We start from the raw sequence: 18,246 nt of genomic DNA on the forward strand, positions 1-18,246 counted from the left end.
TTGAGGCAAATTTTTAGCTGGCAGATAGGAGTACGGTCACTATACATTAGCAGAAAATTAGTTAGTTTGCTTTTGTTGTGTGACACACTTTATAGTGATCCAATTAATCCAGTAATTAATCCAGTAACCAAATTAGAGCTTGAACAACAACAAATTAGTGTATGATGATGGGACTCTAAGAGGGAAATGGCATACAATCCCTCTATGATGGGACTCTAAAAGGGAAATGGGATACAATCCACTGCTACAGTAGGCCCACATAGGACCAAACATATATTTTTGACAGATACCAAATAAATGTGGTGGATTTGCAAATCCTCTGCAACAGTAGGTATAAGGCCTGATAACTTATATTTTTTACTGATACTGGTATCAATATGGAGGATTTAAAACAAATATATTCAGAATTATGTGAAATGGCATTTTCTGTATGTAGGCGAAATGGCAGTAGGCAAAATGGCGAGTAGGCGAAATAGCGGGTAGGCGAAATGGCAGGTAGACGAAATGGCAAGTAGGCGAAATGAGAAATAGGCGAAATGGCAGGTAGGCGAAATGGCTGTAGGCGAAATGACGGTAGGCGAAATGGCATGTTTGGTTGGCGAAATGGCTGTAGGCGAAATGATTGTAGGCGAAATGGCGATAAACCGTTGATTTAGCAGTTGTTTTGGCAAAGACATGTTTTTTTGAGTTTTTAAAACCTGAAGCACTACTCAAATAGGCGGCTAACAAGAAACTACGCAATTTTACAGTTGTTGCCGACGTATGTGTACATTGAACTTTGGATGTGCGTCGGCCCCGTGTTAAAATGCCGTCCAGTGCCATTTGGTGCGTTTATTGCTGATTTGTGGAAAATTCAACATATCTCAAAAGTTCAAGGGTTGACCCTCGATTTTTTTTTTTTTGTGTAGCGTAAGCAACTCTCTTTCACGGGAGAATGGTCACTGTAAAAATTATTCAAGAAATGTATAATATTTGGGGTTTTTAGTGATTGTCCGACCTAATTGGCAATATTGCCTTTTGGGATGGTGAACAGATCAGAGCTAGGAGCAAATGCGACGCTTATGATTTATTTAAAGAAAATAAAATGCCTGATTTAACATCCTGCAGAATCAGGGGAATCGGGGGTTTCCAGTGATATACGACACAAATGGGTTTTCCTCATGCAATCACTTTCGAAACGCATTTTAAAATAGTTAATGTTAATGGGGCACGGCATCATCGCGTACATTTGGGAAAAACTCCCTTACGAGACCTACGCCATGGTCATCCCCATCTATTAATAGACTTCAGCCCCAGTGACGTAGTTACGACAAATCCCAAAACGAGCCCGTACCACGGAATTGTGGGACGAAGGATGATCAGCCAACAAGCATCGCCAACAAGCATGGCTCCCGCACGCTAGAAGTGGGATGGGTTTCACTATAAACTTTTAAGTGCTCATGAATAAACTGTTCAAAGTTCATTAGTTTGCAAGATAATAAACATAGGTACGTATAGAAATCTGTGAAGTATCATTATTTCGTGTTCACATGCCAGAAAAAATGAATCAAAGTGGAATCACTGTTCAATGCACATATCAGTATCGCGTGCATGCATGTGTTCGAGACAAGACCACAATTGATTTTTTAAGCCTTTTAGCAGTTAAATTGTCAATGTTTGACCGCGACGCATCAAAGAACGCGTGGTGTTGTGAATCTGAAATTTAGATTATGTTATTCCGGACAGTCGGGCAAGTAAATGGTGAAAAATAAAATGGTGATTGACCACGGAAATTTTTTTTTAATCGACAAATTAGACAGACTTTGATATTTCCACTCTTTTCAGCCAACTGGCAGAAAAAACTCAAAACACGCCCCCTATTACCCAATTAGCAAAATTCGAAATTAATTTTTTCATCAAATAATTTCTTTATATCTGTAGACTTGCCACAACAAATATTTTTTCAATACCTCTCCAAATATGTACTTGAGAGTAAAAAACATGCCCTCGTCTAATAGATAGGCCTGGACCCTCCAACCTATGAATATTCATTAGTGGTCTTGTCTCAATGAAGGTACATTTCAGGGGTTAACATTTTGAGATTTTTTTCAAACTAATGTACATGACATCCCACAACTCTCCAACAAAGGAAAGTCATATCTTGACATTTTTGGAGAAATGAGAGACATTTCAAAGAGTGGTACAACTGTGCCAAAGCGACGAAAGAGGACAAAATCGACAAAAAGTCATGATTTTGCACCCAACAGCACCAAATTCAAAGACCTGCCCTGGCCAGAATAAGCAAGCTATGGAGCTGAAACTTAAGGATGTGATTTAGGAATATCTTTGCTGCTTAGGGCACAACTTTCAGAATCAAGGCCTAAGTAGTTTCAAAGAAATTACAAAATGAATGGCAACACAACAAGACTTGTAAAAATGAAACCGAACTTAGACCGGGGTTAGGTTGACTCTTATTTGGGTCAAATTAAGTTTTTTTCTCATTATTTTAGCTTGTTTTGACCTTAAATCATCAGCAATACAATATTCTAAATGAATTAGAGTGATTTGAGCACATTCAAATTTTTCACTATATTGACCCAAAATGTAGTGTAAATAGAGACAAGACCACAATTGATTTTTTAAGCCTTTTAGCAGTTAAATTGTCAATGTTTGACCGCGACGCATCAAAGAACGCGTGGTGTTGTGAATCTGAAATTTAGATTATGTTATTCCGGACAGTCGGGCAAGTAAATGGTGAAAAATAAAATGGTGATTGACCACGGAAATTTTTTTTTAATCGACAAATTAGACAGACTTTGATATTTCCACTCTTTTCAGCCAACTGGCAGAAAAAACTCAAAACACGCCCCCTATTACCCAATTAGCAAAATTCGAAATTAATTTTTTCATCAAATAATTTCTTTATATCTGTAGACTTGCCACAACAAATATTTTTTCAATACCTCTCCAAATATGTACTTGAGAGTAAAAAACATGCCCTCGTCTAATAGATAGGCCTGGACCCTCCAACCTATGAATATTCATTAGTGGTCTTGTCTCGTTCCGCGCTAATTACCGATTAGCGCCATCTTAAGATTGCGCTGCGCATTCTTAGGATCGTTTAATTGCGCGGCAATCTCGAGATCGCGCAAGGGTGAGCGTGCGCTTTTTGCCGATTGCGCATTTTAGAGATGATGATACTTTTACATGTTCAGCTTTGCATTGCCATTGGTAGCTTTATTTTTCACCTAATTTTTTGCTACACCAACAGTCGCATTACTGTCATGTGACTGTCTATGGGATGCTGAAAGTAAATTAATTTAATACCGGCCAAAGTTGACTGTCGAGTGGTTGATTTGTATTTGTACCTCAGGCCATACCTCAGGCCATGGAGGTATTATTAAGATAACTGCAGGCCATGGAGGTATTATTAAGATACCTCCATGCTCAGGCATTCGTTTGAGAAGGGAGACACTTAGGCCTACATGTAAGGTTTTATGTTATCTTCTCATTATAAATACTGTTTTATATTTCAGGTTATCCCCTAACACAGCTTACTGATGGACATCCAACCTGAGAGCAATGCTTTTGAAAATTAATGATTGATAAAGTACATTTGGTTGTAATCTTGCATCCGGATTTACTTAATGAATAAAGAGATACATCTATAACTAAGATTTTATTATACGTTTATAATTATTTTATTTATAATAACATCCCAATAGTATTTACATTTCCTTGATATATATGATTACACAATACAATGTTTATGATATTTACACTTACAGTCGCACAATATTGTCATGGAACTTAGTTTATTCACCAATTAATGATAATTGATAATTGGTAATTGGTAATTATATGTAAATTAGCGTTCTGTCATAGTGATCATTTCACCAAAAATTATCAATGAATATTAATCATGATAATTAGTAAGTGCTAAAATTGGCTTGTGTCAAGTCAAATATGAACATATCATCATCTCAGAAGCCTAATTAGCAGTGGTAGGTAATTAATGCAGCCATGCCTTTGATAATGTGAACAGATCTCACTATGACACTTTGACCAATATTTTATACTGACCATCATCTCAGAAGCTGCTAAGGCGGCCATGCCTTTAATAATGTGAACAGATCTCACTATGACACTTTGACCAATATTTTATACTGACCATCATCTCAGAAGCCGCTAAGGCGGCCATGCCTTTAATAATGTGAACAGATCTCACTATGACACTTTGACCAATATTTACTGACCATCATCACCAGACCCCCCAACTCCCTTGCGCGATCTCGAGATTGCCGCGCAATTATAGGATCCTAAGAATGCGCAGCGCAATCTTAAGATAGCGCAGATCGGTAAAATGCGCGGAACACATGCATGGGTAAAGCCATGCATGTCTACAGACACTCGACAATATTAAAGAGATTGAATCGTCTTACAACCGAGCGCAGTAGTGACATCTGTAGCGAAATTACAAACTACTGTGTGACGTCACTAGTTCCATATAAGGAAGCTTATTTACATAACTTTACAACTTTTTGTGGCCTAACTGCAGAATAGCCGGGACAGTAGTAGCTCTGTACATTATGTACACTCTGTCCCTCTGTACATTATGTACACATTCCTATCATTTAGCACAGAGTGTCCCGGCTATTCTGCAGTTGCTCCGATAAAACCAATAAACAGCGTTATATCGGATGTTAGTTTGAAATTCAAAAATCGGGCTTCGTAAGGACACTTTCGGGACCCGTTAAATGCTACATGCAAAATCTGGGGTCGCCAGCCATTCGGTATGGGAGATATGAGCAAACAAACACACAAACTTTTCTCAAATTTAGTAAGGATTCCATGGTAAACAAACATTGCCTGTGAAAAGCGGTGAAAAGGATCGTTTCAATATGGCCGAAATTTATTTTCGCAGGGTGTCTATAGTGAATTATTGCGCCTTTCCAATGTTGACTCAAATTTGACCCAAGGAACAGCTGTCCACGTCCGCGCGCATTGAATCTTTCCACGCGGAACAATGCACTATAGATTCATGCACTTGATTGGGAATAACGTTTACGAAGACGTCGCATCACGTCACCATACAGTAATGTAAAACCGTCGAGCTGCAATGCATTGTGACATGACGACAGCCAACACTATGTAAACGTTGTTCCCAATCAAGTGCATGAATCTGTAGTAAAGCAGTTCCTGGAGGTAGGATCTATCGCTTGATGCTGATAATCGATTTTTCCGACGTCACGCTGATGGCACTTGACTACCATGCAAATGTGATGAGAATTGGAAATGACGTCACGTCTTAATAATAATAACGGGGTGATGTGAACTCGGATCTTGGTGTGCAGGCAGGAAAGATCTTGAAACTTTGTACCCGCAGGTCAGGTGACCTCTGACACTGAATTTTGGTCCGATCTGATTCTTGACTTGGCCAATGGCCAGGTGGGCCATGCAACAGCGGAAACCTAAAAAGTGTTATATTTCTTTTATGAGGTACTCATTTTCGGTAAAAATTTTTATGGTAGGTTCTCCTACCAAGGATACATCACATATCCTACAAGTTTCTGATTTGACCTAATTTTCGAGGTCAGAGAGGTCAAATTGCGTAAATTAGCCATTTGAGTGTAACTATGGCACGTTTCTTAACCGCTGAAGCTATGAACTTGAAAATCTGGTACTCATGACTCCCTACATCGTGTAACCTCGGACATCGAATTTCGATTTGATCTGATTCTCAACTTGACCACCAGGAGGCAAAAACTAAAAAACCTAAAAAGTGCAATATCTCGCTTGTCAGTGACTTGTTTTTTCGATGATATTTTTATGGTAGGTACTCCAAGCAACGATACATCACATGTCATACCGACTTTGGTTTGACCTGTATACTGTACATAAAGAATTTTTTTCACCAGGATGATTTCCTAACCACCAAATATCTAGACGGTGAGCACAATGGCCCCTGGCCGTTTCATTTATTCCATAAATTCAACAAAAAAATTATGAGCGCGCAGCAGAAAAGCTGAAGGCTTTCTGAGAAGCGCTACTGCGGTTTAACATGTATGCGTATCCAGTAAGGTCACCACTTTTTTCTACCAGTTTTCATTGCAAGAAACTGTTTTAGGAAAAACTAGCAACTGTGCTGTCTGTTTAACACCCTGTGCGATTTTTCTATAGATCCAATCCATAATAATCAAATAAAAAGGTTATTCATTTATGGCTTATGGCCAATCCCATTACCATTTTATCTTGGCTCATTACATCTGACACCTTTGTTTGGTTATCTTAGGCAACAATAGACTCTGTCAACCTTGAAAGAAAGTTTGGGCATGTTACATAAAACCACTACCTGTCACATTTTATATTCCAATGCTTGATTCAAGCATGCAGTGCAGGCAGAACATTCGTTCTAGCAGGGTGTACATACATGGTTCTTCCAAAAAGAACTATCTCCAATTTTGACTAATTTCAACATTCTGAAATAGCAAAATTATCGTTGTATAGCATCAATGTTCTTAAAGGTGGGTATCACCGTGACTGAATCTTGACATTATCTCGTTTTACAGGCAAAAGAGATTTTGGAAGAAAGCACAACTTTTCTTTGGTTTTTTTGGCGGGAAAATGCACTGCCTTGTGACCCAATATGCAGGTTTCAATACAGAGATCACTTGCAGATCTGAGGACAATACATTCAAAAACTTTTAACTTGTTTAAATGACTGAAGACGCTTTTGTTTAGAAATGAATTGACTTTTTGAGAGGTATCTGGCCTATTTAATGTAATCCACGCTCGTTCCGCATAACAATGGCTTACTCGCATAGGAGACATCTATGGGCCAAAAAACAACTAAATTTTCAACCTGGTCTCCAATACTAAATTACTGCAATAGCCTTGGCAATGTTGATCACCATTGACGACGCTTGGAGAATGATTTGGCAGCTGTGTGCGGGGTTGAAAGATTTTCCAGCTTTCGCACAATAGAGCATGGCGTAATTTATGCCCGTCGAGTTCTGATCAGTATTGATAATATTCCTGATTAACTTGAAAAGTAAATGTGGCTTTTAACTGTTTTAATTTTCATGGTGACTACTCAAAGATACAGATGTTTATCTGACCTCCTTTTCAAGGTCACAGATGTCAAATGGGGTCAATTTACTTTTACTACTCTGGGTGTACATTGTATGTAGATAATATCCTACTCAAGAATTTCAAGAGATGAAAAAACAATACAAAAGAAAGAAAGAAGTGCACATACGTCTAGGGAAACCCTGAATGAAAATGAGAAATTTATTTCAGCCATCATTTTTAGGTGCTAATTTCATGACTTCTTGTAGAATTGCCGTTATTATGTATCTGTGCCAATTTATCTTTACAGATGCTTCAAACCCTCTCGGCAATTGCAACTGAAGGATCTTCTATGATTTGCAAGGGTATGTATACCATTAGGTTATGATATGCCCGATCAGTCAATAGGGTGCCAAGCTGTCAAATGGCTAAATATACAGAAATTGTATGCGCATGCACAACATGACTCCACAACCTCTATGATATTCTGATTTGGGTTGAAAAGCTATTCAAATTTATCCCCACTGAATTGTGTTCAGTGAAAGCATGAAAAATTAAATGATTTTCTAATAAGCTGAATGGAGAGAGACCTTCCCTCTCAGAACCCTTCTTTATCAGACTTTTACTGGTTCTAAGAAGGGGAAAACAGCTTGCTCAAATTATTTATGCAATCTGGCCACCACAGAACTTTTTCATGGTGTCCACTTCTTGGTCAAAACAGAAGAATCCCACCTATCTGGTCATGCGTCAGGAGGCCATGTTGGAAGCTGTGATGCAATCTGATTGGTTCCTAATGTGGATATACCATGAACAACCCACATTTATTTCCATAAATACAAAGGAATAAGGTCAACCTCTCTCAAAGGAAGGCAAATAATTTAAAAATTGAGAGATATAATTCAACTATAATTTTTAGGAATTTAGTGTAAGTAATGATTATACTGTACTAGTAGTGCTGTAATTACACATTTGTGCCAATTTGTGATTTCAGATGACACAACCTTGTCGGCAATTGCATTCGAAGATTCTCGTTTGATTTCCAAGAAGAAGGGTAGGTATACTCGTCTGACTTGTCAAAAGAGGTGCCACTGTCAAATCTGTGTTATCGTTGGTAAAATAAACCTGTAACTTGACTCCCACAGGGCCTCAAGGCAGTGAAAAAAATTACAGACTAATAATCTGCGAGATATATGGAAAAAGAATGAAACGATTTATTTTGGCGTAAAGAATGCACATTACGAAACACATCTAACTGTTATCCCCATTGCAACTTTATTATGCTAAGAGATCAAAGATATTAAAACTTTCAACTTATTTATATTTTGCATATTCAAAATAAAACATTTTTACCCAAAGAAATGTTTATAAAATGCAGTAATATATTCGGTGCAAACATCATATAGCCACTACTAAATCATATTTTGGTCAATGTAATTAAAAGAAAATTAAATGAATTGACAGTGACACTTCTAATTTTCTATCTGCAAATCGGGCAGTTATTCAAAAGGTGTAACCATAGTAAGATGTTGTGTGGGTGTGTGTGTGTCTGTGTGAGATGGGATTGAAAAAGGGTGTGGGAGGTCTTGGGGGGAGGAGGGACTCTAGTCACTGTAGTGAGTGCTGGAAGTGTGACTGTTGTGCTAGTTTTGTAGCTATTGTTGTTTAGTTGTTAAGAGTAATTATCGTAGTTATCTAGCTAGTATAGTTGTTAGAGTAGTTATCGTAGTTATCTAGTTAGTGTAGTTGTTATTCGTGTTTCCTGCTTATCATCTATTTTAACCTATTCAGCTTTCAGTTGTCCAGGCCAGGCCAGGTGACCATTGACGATGATAGATCGGGTTCGATTCAAGCTATACGCTTGGTGTATTTGGTTATCGTGACCGGCGACTTGAGTCTATCTCATCTCTCGTCCAAAGCGCGGTGGCTGGGTCCCAGGCATGCTTGCCACTTTGTTCCACGGTCCACATCTAAGTTTCGACGGTGATGACATGGACTTAGGTTCAAGGAACGTGATCCCCTTGAGTCATTGTGGTTGATTGATGGGGGCAATAGACGGTTGCGTGTCGCTAGTCATTCAATTGGTCCCCTTGTTTTAGAGTGTTGGCGGGATAAGTCTTACGACTGTTAACAATAGTAAGCAATAGCTGGCCAGCGATCCCCTACCTGATCTCGAGGGGGATGGAATGACTGGGGAATAGGCCTGTTGTTAACCTGCGGAATTTCGTCGGACGAAATGTCAGGCGTGTCCGTGTGGGACTTGTGCTAAACCAGTTTAGTACATATGACGAAGACATTGGGCTCTTTGAATAACAACAGTGTCCTTGACCTCCTTGTGCCTCACAAAGCTAATAATATACACCCCCTGAAATCGACAAGACGGCGATGAAGAAGGAGAGCCGGCCTCCAGCTTGTCAGCCGAGAAGACACTGGATGGACCCCAAGGATATGTTGCTGCCAATGTTAGAGCCATACAGGGTAAGCATCACTTAGTCCTCAGTTACATCTGGATTAAAAGAAACATTACAAAGATGTTAAAATTACTCCAAAAAGAGTGAAATGTGTAGTATGGGCGTTAATACGTATCAAAACAGAGGGCATGCACACTAGCTTGTTCCTGTCTTGATTATCTTCTAATTACAAGAAAGAGCAGGGACATTCATCCGTGAAAGGCACGTTACTACAATACACGGCAAGGATTGCACTTTTCAAATCGAATTGCATGCGCATTAGGCAAGTGTGGTGCAGCCATTTCGAAAGTGGAGTAGCCAATTCGTGTTCCGGAGAGTGCTCTCTGGAAAACAGTTTTAAATCAGATTCACTGTGAAGGCAGCATGCAGTAGAAACTCGCAGAAATTAGATAAACCCCTCAACAAAAAATATGATTCTTTTTAGGCAGCCCGAGCCAACATTGTACAAGGGCCACAAGGACAAGGGACACAAGGACAAGGGACACAAGGATAAGGGACACAAAAGACGATGTTGCAGTCTACAGGGTGAGCATCACTTAGTCCTGGTTGATATTATATCTCCTCATGAAACAAACTTTCCAACCAGTCGTTAAGGAGGGGAAAAAAAATCACTTTTCATGTCTCCGCAACCTGGTGGCCAAGTCATGAACTTTTATCCCCGAGTGAGACCACCTAAACGAGAGTGCTCAAGTAACAGCAAAATGGGCATCTTGATTAGTTGGACAAATCATGAGCTACATCTTATGTATGGTTATTAGCAATATCAGACATAAGCATGGATATAAAAAGGAGGGTTTAGAGGAGGATGCAAGCATTGGTAACTTTACTCTTTTATTCAAAATCCTCACTTTCATTGTCACATGCTTGCAGTGACATCGTGGTCATTGTTATGTTATCAGTCAAAACCAAACAAACGTCGAGCGTTCTTACTTTTATAGAGGTAGCCAACTTGAGAATTTTCTTCGTAGAACAAAGTTGGTTTTAAAGCTGAAATTTCGATCTGAACATTGACGACCAAAGAATAGAAGTCAATCAAAGAAAAATGATTAAAAAAGAAGTAGAACTTGAAGGGCGTCATTGAAATTGATGTCAACTTATACTTAGGAATCATCCCAAATAGACTGAAGCCAAAATAATTTGTTTCTTTCCTGTGAACCCTCTACCCCCTTATTATTACTAAAAACTGAAGCCTCAGTCTTCAACAAATGAAATTGGCCAGGAATCATGACGATTTATGCCTGTCAAAGAGTGTGGCTGATCAGCATTTTTCCACAGGAAAAAAAACGTCAACCAATGACGTTTTAGAAAATGAAACGACCAGGGCCATTGTGCTGACCTGTCGACATGGAACAAAATGGACTCGTACATGATGGGTGCTTTGAATTCATTGATGATTTTTTAACCTTTGCCCCTGGTGGCCACATTTGGAATCAAATCTGGACTGTAGTTTGTCGTTTGGGTGGGAAAATTTGCCAAGAGGCATCTTTTCCCCTTAATAATTAATGTGGTGGCAATACGCTGAATAAAAATGGCCCTCTCCACATCGAACTTTGGTTAAGAGATGTGCTATAGTGACATTCATTGACAACAGGTACATATAGAGCCCCAACTGATGCCGGTGCATAAGATTAAAATTGCAACATTGTTGATATCGTAAGATGTTGAAGTTGAAGTCCTGCTGAAAGAAAGGCAAATTGATAGGACAGATTATGTTAATTTTGAACTAACATCAATGTATAGTTACGCCGCTCGTTAAAAATTCCAAGGAAGGCCAATCGAAATGTTGCTCCAATAATAGCTTGTCAACCGAAGTCAACTCCATTTGGCAAAGCACAAAAAACAGAAAATTTAGAAAAAAACCTGACCACTTTCATTGAAAACAGTAAAGCCGGAAAGTTTGGCAAAAACAAAACTTGACACTGAAAGTGATGACCATCTCCCCAAATGAATAAAAAATATTTAGTTTCTTTTGGCTTCAATCTATGTAGAGAATACCGTGTATTGAATAAATGTTTTTACTGTTTTCTAGGCTATGCAGATGACTGGAGATGATGGCTGTTGAGTTGACCCAATGACTTCCACCACGATCTACGATGCGTACTGAAGCAAGAACGACTCTCAAAGACCCAGAAAGCAACAGATTCCAACACTTCGCCCCATGATAAGATGCCTTCATACCCATCCATCGACAATTTGGGGAAGACAGCCTTATTGACCTTCATGGGGATCTTCCTGGCAGATGTTGTATGAGGAAGGATTCAAAGCGTATACAGTAAGATAAAGTGGTGTACATAAAATTCAATATTATGATTCGCCCTAAAGCTGTTTTCCAGTAAAAAGATATTTCCTTTGCTCTGGGTTGTGTTTAATGGCATTCTGAAGATTGCGTCTGAAAAAAAGGCTGTGCTAATCTTCATTGCATTCCTGCAGTTAGGCACTACTGAACTAAAACCTCTTGAAAAGGCGTGGTCATAAATGTCTTTGGACAGGCAAGCAGTAATTCAATCGAAATGGCTCAAGATTTAGTGTTGGTAAACAATGGATTGACCTTGATATTTTGTTTTCCAGCCATGCTTGGATGAGGGCCTGAGAGTCGTGTAGATTCAATGGATGGAATCGTCTCGCTCAGGGATATCGGCGGTGGACACTTACATCGTGTGTCATTCGAATAGACTTTAATGACAATCGAAATGATGCTCTAAGGGGACTCTGATGACTCTAAGGACATAGAGCCCTTCTCGTTATGTAATGTGACGCCATATCAAGCAGCCACCATGGAGCCAGCTCATCTCTTACATATGGAAGGATGCCATCTCATAAGGTAACAATATAAAAAAATCTATTTCTACTTTCTATGTCATTGGATTGCTTTGGTGTAGCCTTTAGCCTTATTTAGGGATTGTGAACAATTAAAAATGTTGTAAAAGAGAAAACTTCTTAGATTGATCAGACCTCTGATATTGAGAAGTTTGCAGCTTATATCTGACCTCAAGGAGGGACAGATTTGTGTCTGTTGTTGATCGAAGCAGTGCTGAGAGTCCTGATGATATTTTTGGAAAGTTCACCACATTTGTAAAAATTACCAGAAATTTGAGAATTTGAAGTAATTTGATCCCTCCTTTGAAGTTTTCTCAAAATTTTCAGTGTTGTACATGATCCCTTTTGATCTTAAGAAATGTAGAAAAAACAATGCACCTTCACCGCATCATTTCTAATTGTCTGCAGACCGGTGAACCTGCCACTGCCAGCAATGAGAAGATAAGGGATTCTTCCGCTAACACAATAACGATATAACTATTTTTAGAGTTATCGCATCAAATCATGTATTTCAGGTTTAGAAAACATATGCTATTTCACCGCCAACATTATTTTTGGCTCCCCATAGGTAGGGTGTAGGACACCCTACCATAAAATTTAAGGATACATCACATATCATACAGGTTTTTGATTGACCTGATTTTTAAGGTCACAGAGGTCAAATGGCGTAAATTGGCCGTTTGAGTGTAACTATGGCACGTTTCTTAACCGCAAAAGCTATGAACTTGAAATTTGTTACAAATGACTCCCTACGTCGTATAATCGCTTACACCGAATATGGTCGGATCTGATTCTCGACTTGGCAACCAGGGGACCAAAACTAAAAAAGGTAAAAGGTGCAATATCTCGCTTATTAGTGATTTGTTTTCGATGATATTTTTATGGCAGGTTCTCCTAGTAAGGATACATCACATATCCTATGGGTGTTTGATCTGACCTAGTTTTCAAGGTCACAGAATTGGCTGTTTGAGTGTACCGCTAAAGCTATGAACTTGAAATTTGGTGCACATGACTCCCTATCACATGTTACCTCTGACACTAATTTTTGATCCGATCTGATTCTTGACTTGGCCACCAGGAGGCCGAAACAAAAAAGGTAACAAGTGCAATATCTCGCTTATTAGTGACTTGTTTTCGATGATTTTTTTGTGGTAGGTACTCCAAGCAACGATACATCACATGTCATACCGACTTTGGTTTGACTTATACCATGTAGCATGTTTCTTAACCAGGATGAATTCCTAACAACCAAATATCTAGACAATGAGCACAATGGCCCCTGGCCATTTCATTTTCCAATTGTAATTACACCAAACAAAACCATAAAAAATGGTAGCGTTAGTGTTAGCGGAATGATCTCTTATCGTCTCTAATGTAATTTCAAGGCCTAACACGACCTTTGTTTAATGTGGCTGTGTCACTGCTGCTGCCATATGCGGTCCTTCAGTGCTTAGCGTTAGTGTTAGCGGAATGATCTCTTATCGTCTCTAATGTAATTTCAAGGCCTAACACGACCTTTGTTTAATGTGGCTGTGTCACTGCTGCTGCCATATGCGGTCCTTCAGTGCTTGCTCCATAGACTGTGCAGGCCTTTCAATTGCATAGTTTTCATACCATTTGACGATGTAAGAGGCCACCACATGTCCACCTAAGTAGGTCTGAAAAAACTCAAAATGCGGGAAGGTAAAGTTTTCAAATCACTCTCCAGAAAGGGAACCACTTTGCTGGCCATAGAAATTTTTCTGGATTTACAATGAAAACTGTAGTTGAAAGTGATCTTTTGTCATCTTTTGTAGTAGCTGTCCGTCAGCAGGCCACGTTTCATAACTGCCTGGTCTATGAATCGGTCCATAAACTTCGCACTGGGCAAGATCTCCTTCCAGACCAAATTTTGCTTCGATCTAATTCTTAGTTTGGCCACCAAGGGGCAAAATTTGAAAACACAAAAAGCGGTCTAACTCTTAAGAAATAGTCAGATTCTCAAGAAATTTCTGTTGTGTGTGTAACTGAGGAAGAGACATAATGTATCAGAAGGGTTTTATATTTGATCTACTTTCAAGGTCACGGTGTCAAGGTTCGAAATTCCAATGTTTCGTCCTTTGGTAGGGCACATTTTGTAACCACTTGGCCTTTGAACATACTGTGTGGAGACGCTATTTAGCCAGTTGAAGGGCACCTGTACAAAAGGCCTTTATTACGTGCAACAGGCCTATGTCAGCATGTGAAACAGATGCACCAAAACAGGCTAAATAGTGTCTACACAGTGTACAACAAAAGGCAAGCTCTCCTTCCAGACTGAATTTTGGTTCCATTGGCCACGGGGAGGGGGAATGTAAAAAACACAAAACCAGCTACTTCTCCTTGACAATGGTCAAATTCTCGCTTCTTTGTATCTGATGATGAAACATATTTTTCCAGTCAGGCTTTGATTTGATTGACCTCCTTGTCAAGGTCACCAAGGTCAAAGAACTCAGAGATGAACACTTTTGTCCATCAGCAGGGCGAGTTTTTTAACCACTGAGTGGGGCCTTTGAACCTGAAACTATGCACAATAGGAAAGATCTCCTTCCCAAGCAAATTTTTGGTCTAATATGGTTCTTAGGCTTACATGTCTGGCATTCAAACTTGAGGAAACCCCTCTCTATTCGTGAAAATCATCACTTGGCCACTGATGGCAAACTTTGATTACCTCTTCTTCTTGACATCACATATCAAATAATGACCCTTCACTGTAGGAACCCAGGTGAGCACATGGACCACTTCATGCTGTGTTTGAGATATTCATTTGTGAGGTTAAGGTTTGAATGGTAACAAAAAACAACAACTTTATTGACATATATATGATTACAGTCGCCTAAGGTATAGAATATTGCTCAAAAGTTCTTCTGTCACGCCCTACACTCCCGGGGCAGTCCATTACTTCAATTCATCCTAATTGGATCCCGGATCCCATCTCTTGGATCTACTGATGTGTTCTCAGTATAAGCAACCAGATTTTCTGAGATTGGCTCATTTGATGACATTGTGGAAAGAAGAGCAGCTCATTGATGATGTAACATGGAACATTTGAATGCCCCCCTCCCCCCTCTTACCAACTGCAGTTAATTTTAGGGCAACTCACTGAGTAACCCGTGCATTGGGCTGAGATTGCAAACAATTCCCCAATCATCAAATCTAATCATAAGTTTTGCATTTGCGTACATTTTGCATTTAAAATATTTTTTTACCTCATGGTAACGAAATGGATAAAGTTGTTGCTTTATTATTTCTGTACTGATCTTAACCTCACTATTGTGGAAACTAATGCATTCTAGTGCATCATATATTTTTCTGATGATGGTGTGTACCTACAAATATAATATTATGTTGTCTGTTTCTTTTCAGGAGATGAGCCATCCCACAGAAGGGAGGAGGATGTTGCTAAGCCAGCACATCTCTACCATGCTCCCGTCGCCGTCAAGGAGTTTTGTCACCATAGGCCTTACCCTTTTATTGCAATATCTGATTGAAAGGTGATTTGATAAAAATCCTGATAATTTATTTTCTGATTGCGATAAGGCAATTATTTGCCTTCTTTCGGGCAATGACAAACTCTTGCCATGGCTCAAAATCGTATAATTTTAAAGAAGAGTTAAGAAAATGAAGGGAGGGTGTAATAAGGTAACCAGGGGGAACCAGGGCCTGTCACAAGCCCAGAAATTATTTTCAAGCAAGATTGATAAGGAAAATCAAATTGTGGAGGGGATGATCTGGCTAACAGGACAGCCAACTGGGTATTACTTGGCACCCAAACAAAACATTCACAATAGCCTAGGGTAAGGTACTTTGGGACCCTACCCGCTGCTTCAGATTTGTTTCAAGGAAAAAATATCTTTCTGCTTTAAAAATCACCTAATTCATCAGATATTGTATTTGATTATGTCCATCACATGAGACATGGGGTTCACATGACAATCGCTTTGCTCTAACCCCAGGCAAAGCGAATGAACATGTGTGTCTTGATGGAACTGTAGGCCTTTTTACTGTTTCTTGATCTCTTCAGTACCACAGAATCCACTGGCATTTAAACACCACCTGGGCCCAGGCGCCAAAGATCCTTTGTATCATTGGCTGGCTCAGTTGCTCAGTGTCTTTCATACTTTCATACTAGAGACAACTGACCAACAACACAAATTTAGTGAATTTTTATTTCCTCGTCACTTTTTAATCAATACCCGTGAACAAAAAAATCTCGGGATACAAAACATCTTTTCACCAATTTAACTGATAAGCTTTATAAATAAAACAATTGTTTTAAAATAGTCAATATTAAGATATTAAACTATTAAAATAGAAATGTGTCAATAAAACTATTGTTTTATTGAAACTTATCAGAAAAAGACTGGTTCTTGATCCTACCTATAGCGGTCTCACAGGAAAGAATCTTAGCCTTTTTCTTTGTTTCGATTCAAGAAGACTTTCATTGCAAGAGCATAATTATCATGTTCTGCAGGTTATGAAAGATATCATTTTGCCCCATCAAGAACATTTTTATTGGACTTGGTACTGAATGATTTGAGAAAAGTGTAACGTCAACTTGTAAGACGTTTTATATTGTCATATACATGTATGTTTGTAATTATATTTGTAATGCATGTAAATCTTGTAAGTAAAATAAAAGAGATCTAAGACTCAACTTGAAAAAAAACCCTGGCAGACCAACATCCAGTCTTGCCAGTTCAAAGCTACCTCTTTTGTCATACAAATACATGTCACCTCTGCTCCTTTTGTCATGCTAATTGGCAGTTCCTGGCCATGAGAAATGTGGTTCTTTTGTTATTCAAATTGGACCCTAAACCTGTTTAGTCATGGATTAATGAGAGCAGTGACCTAACCTATTGTTCGCTGAACATGGCTCTCCTGAAGTCATACACAATAGGTTTTAATACATGTACAATAGCTAAAAGTTGTATAGAATGTATAGGGACATAATAAATGTATGCAGAGGTTAAGTACCAGCTCATTGTTGGAATTATTGAGTCATCTCCTGTAAGATCTCTATTCAGCAGTGTCTTTTTTGGACATTTTAAAGGAGGAGAACATGTGTGATAGTACAATTATCTCCATGTCTCGTCCTTTAATGGGCGTTGGAGTGGCACAGTGACTATGATCGATGTAATGTACATGTATGAAGTCATTATGGTCGGAAGCGCTGTGCCTGTCACCTGTGTGATGGAGTTTACGACTCACTCTAATTGCGTAGGTTTTCTCCCGTTGAAACGGTTTTCCTCCTACTTTTCGAGTTGCCATGTGAGAATAATTCTTGGAATGTGCAACAATAAATAATTGTCAAAAGAAAATGATTTAAATTTGCTTTTCTCCTTTACTTGCCTGGTGGTGCTGCGACACTTCAACTAGTATTGTTTTAAATATGGTAATGCATTTAAACCAACAAACTGGTGACCCAATGATGGGATGTTCAGCGTGTGATACACTGAATGGGTTATCACTAGTATGAATCCAAATCTATCAGATGACCACAGTCGTTGTATGTACATTGAATTCACATTGAATGGTTTACGATCATTAGTGTGAATCCATATTTCTCAGATCACCTAAATTACTTTCACATTGAATGGTTTTTCACCAGTATGATTATGAATTCATATCACCAAGTGCAGATGGCCACAATCATTTGAGTTCACATTGATTTGAATGGTTTATCTTGTCAAGATGCTACAGGTCCTGAGAAGCAATAAACAATCAAAGATATTTGTGAAGGACTCCGATTTGAGGGACTATTTTTTACTTTACACCACCCATGCACTATGTACACAATGTGCAGGTGGTGCACGCTGTGGTCATCCCCATCTATTAATAGAGTTCAGCCCCAGTGATCCCCATCTATTAATAGAGTTCAGCCACAGTGACGTAT

At 38.9% G+C, this 18,246-nt stretch overlaps 1 long non-coding RNA gene across 5 annotated transcripts; it reads left to right on the top strand.

Annotated features, from left to right (window-relative positions):
- The first annotated feature begins 1,352 nt into the window (after positions 1-1,352).
- On the top strand, positions 1,353-17,665 carry LOC135491481 (uncharacterized). 5 transcript variants are annotated; one of them, XR_010447834.1, is made up of 8 exons: positions 1,353-1,487; positions 7,358-7,412; positions 8,039-8,098; positions 8,836-9,522; positions 9,940-10,040; positions 11,545-11,787; positions 12,084-12,336; positions 15,717-17,665. It is a non-coding gene; the product is annotated as an uncharacterized LOC135491481 (long non-coding RNA). The 5 variants fall into 5 exon arrangements; XR_010447835.1 differs by lacking the exon at positions 1,353-1,487 and adding an exon at positions 6,407-6,503; XR_010447836.1 differs by lacking the exon at positions 1,353-1,487 and adding an exon at positions 7,013-7,030.
- Positions 17,666-18,246: the final 581 nt, after the last annotated feature.

The sequence above is a fragment of the Lineus longissimus genome, chromosome 7 (assembly GCF_910592395.1).
Source record: "Lineus longissimus chromosome 7, tnLinLong1.2, whole genome shotgun sequence".
Classification (NCBI taxonomy): Eukaryota; Metazoa; Nemertea; class Pilidiophora; order Heteronemertea; family Lineidae; genus Lineus; species Lineus longissimus.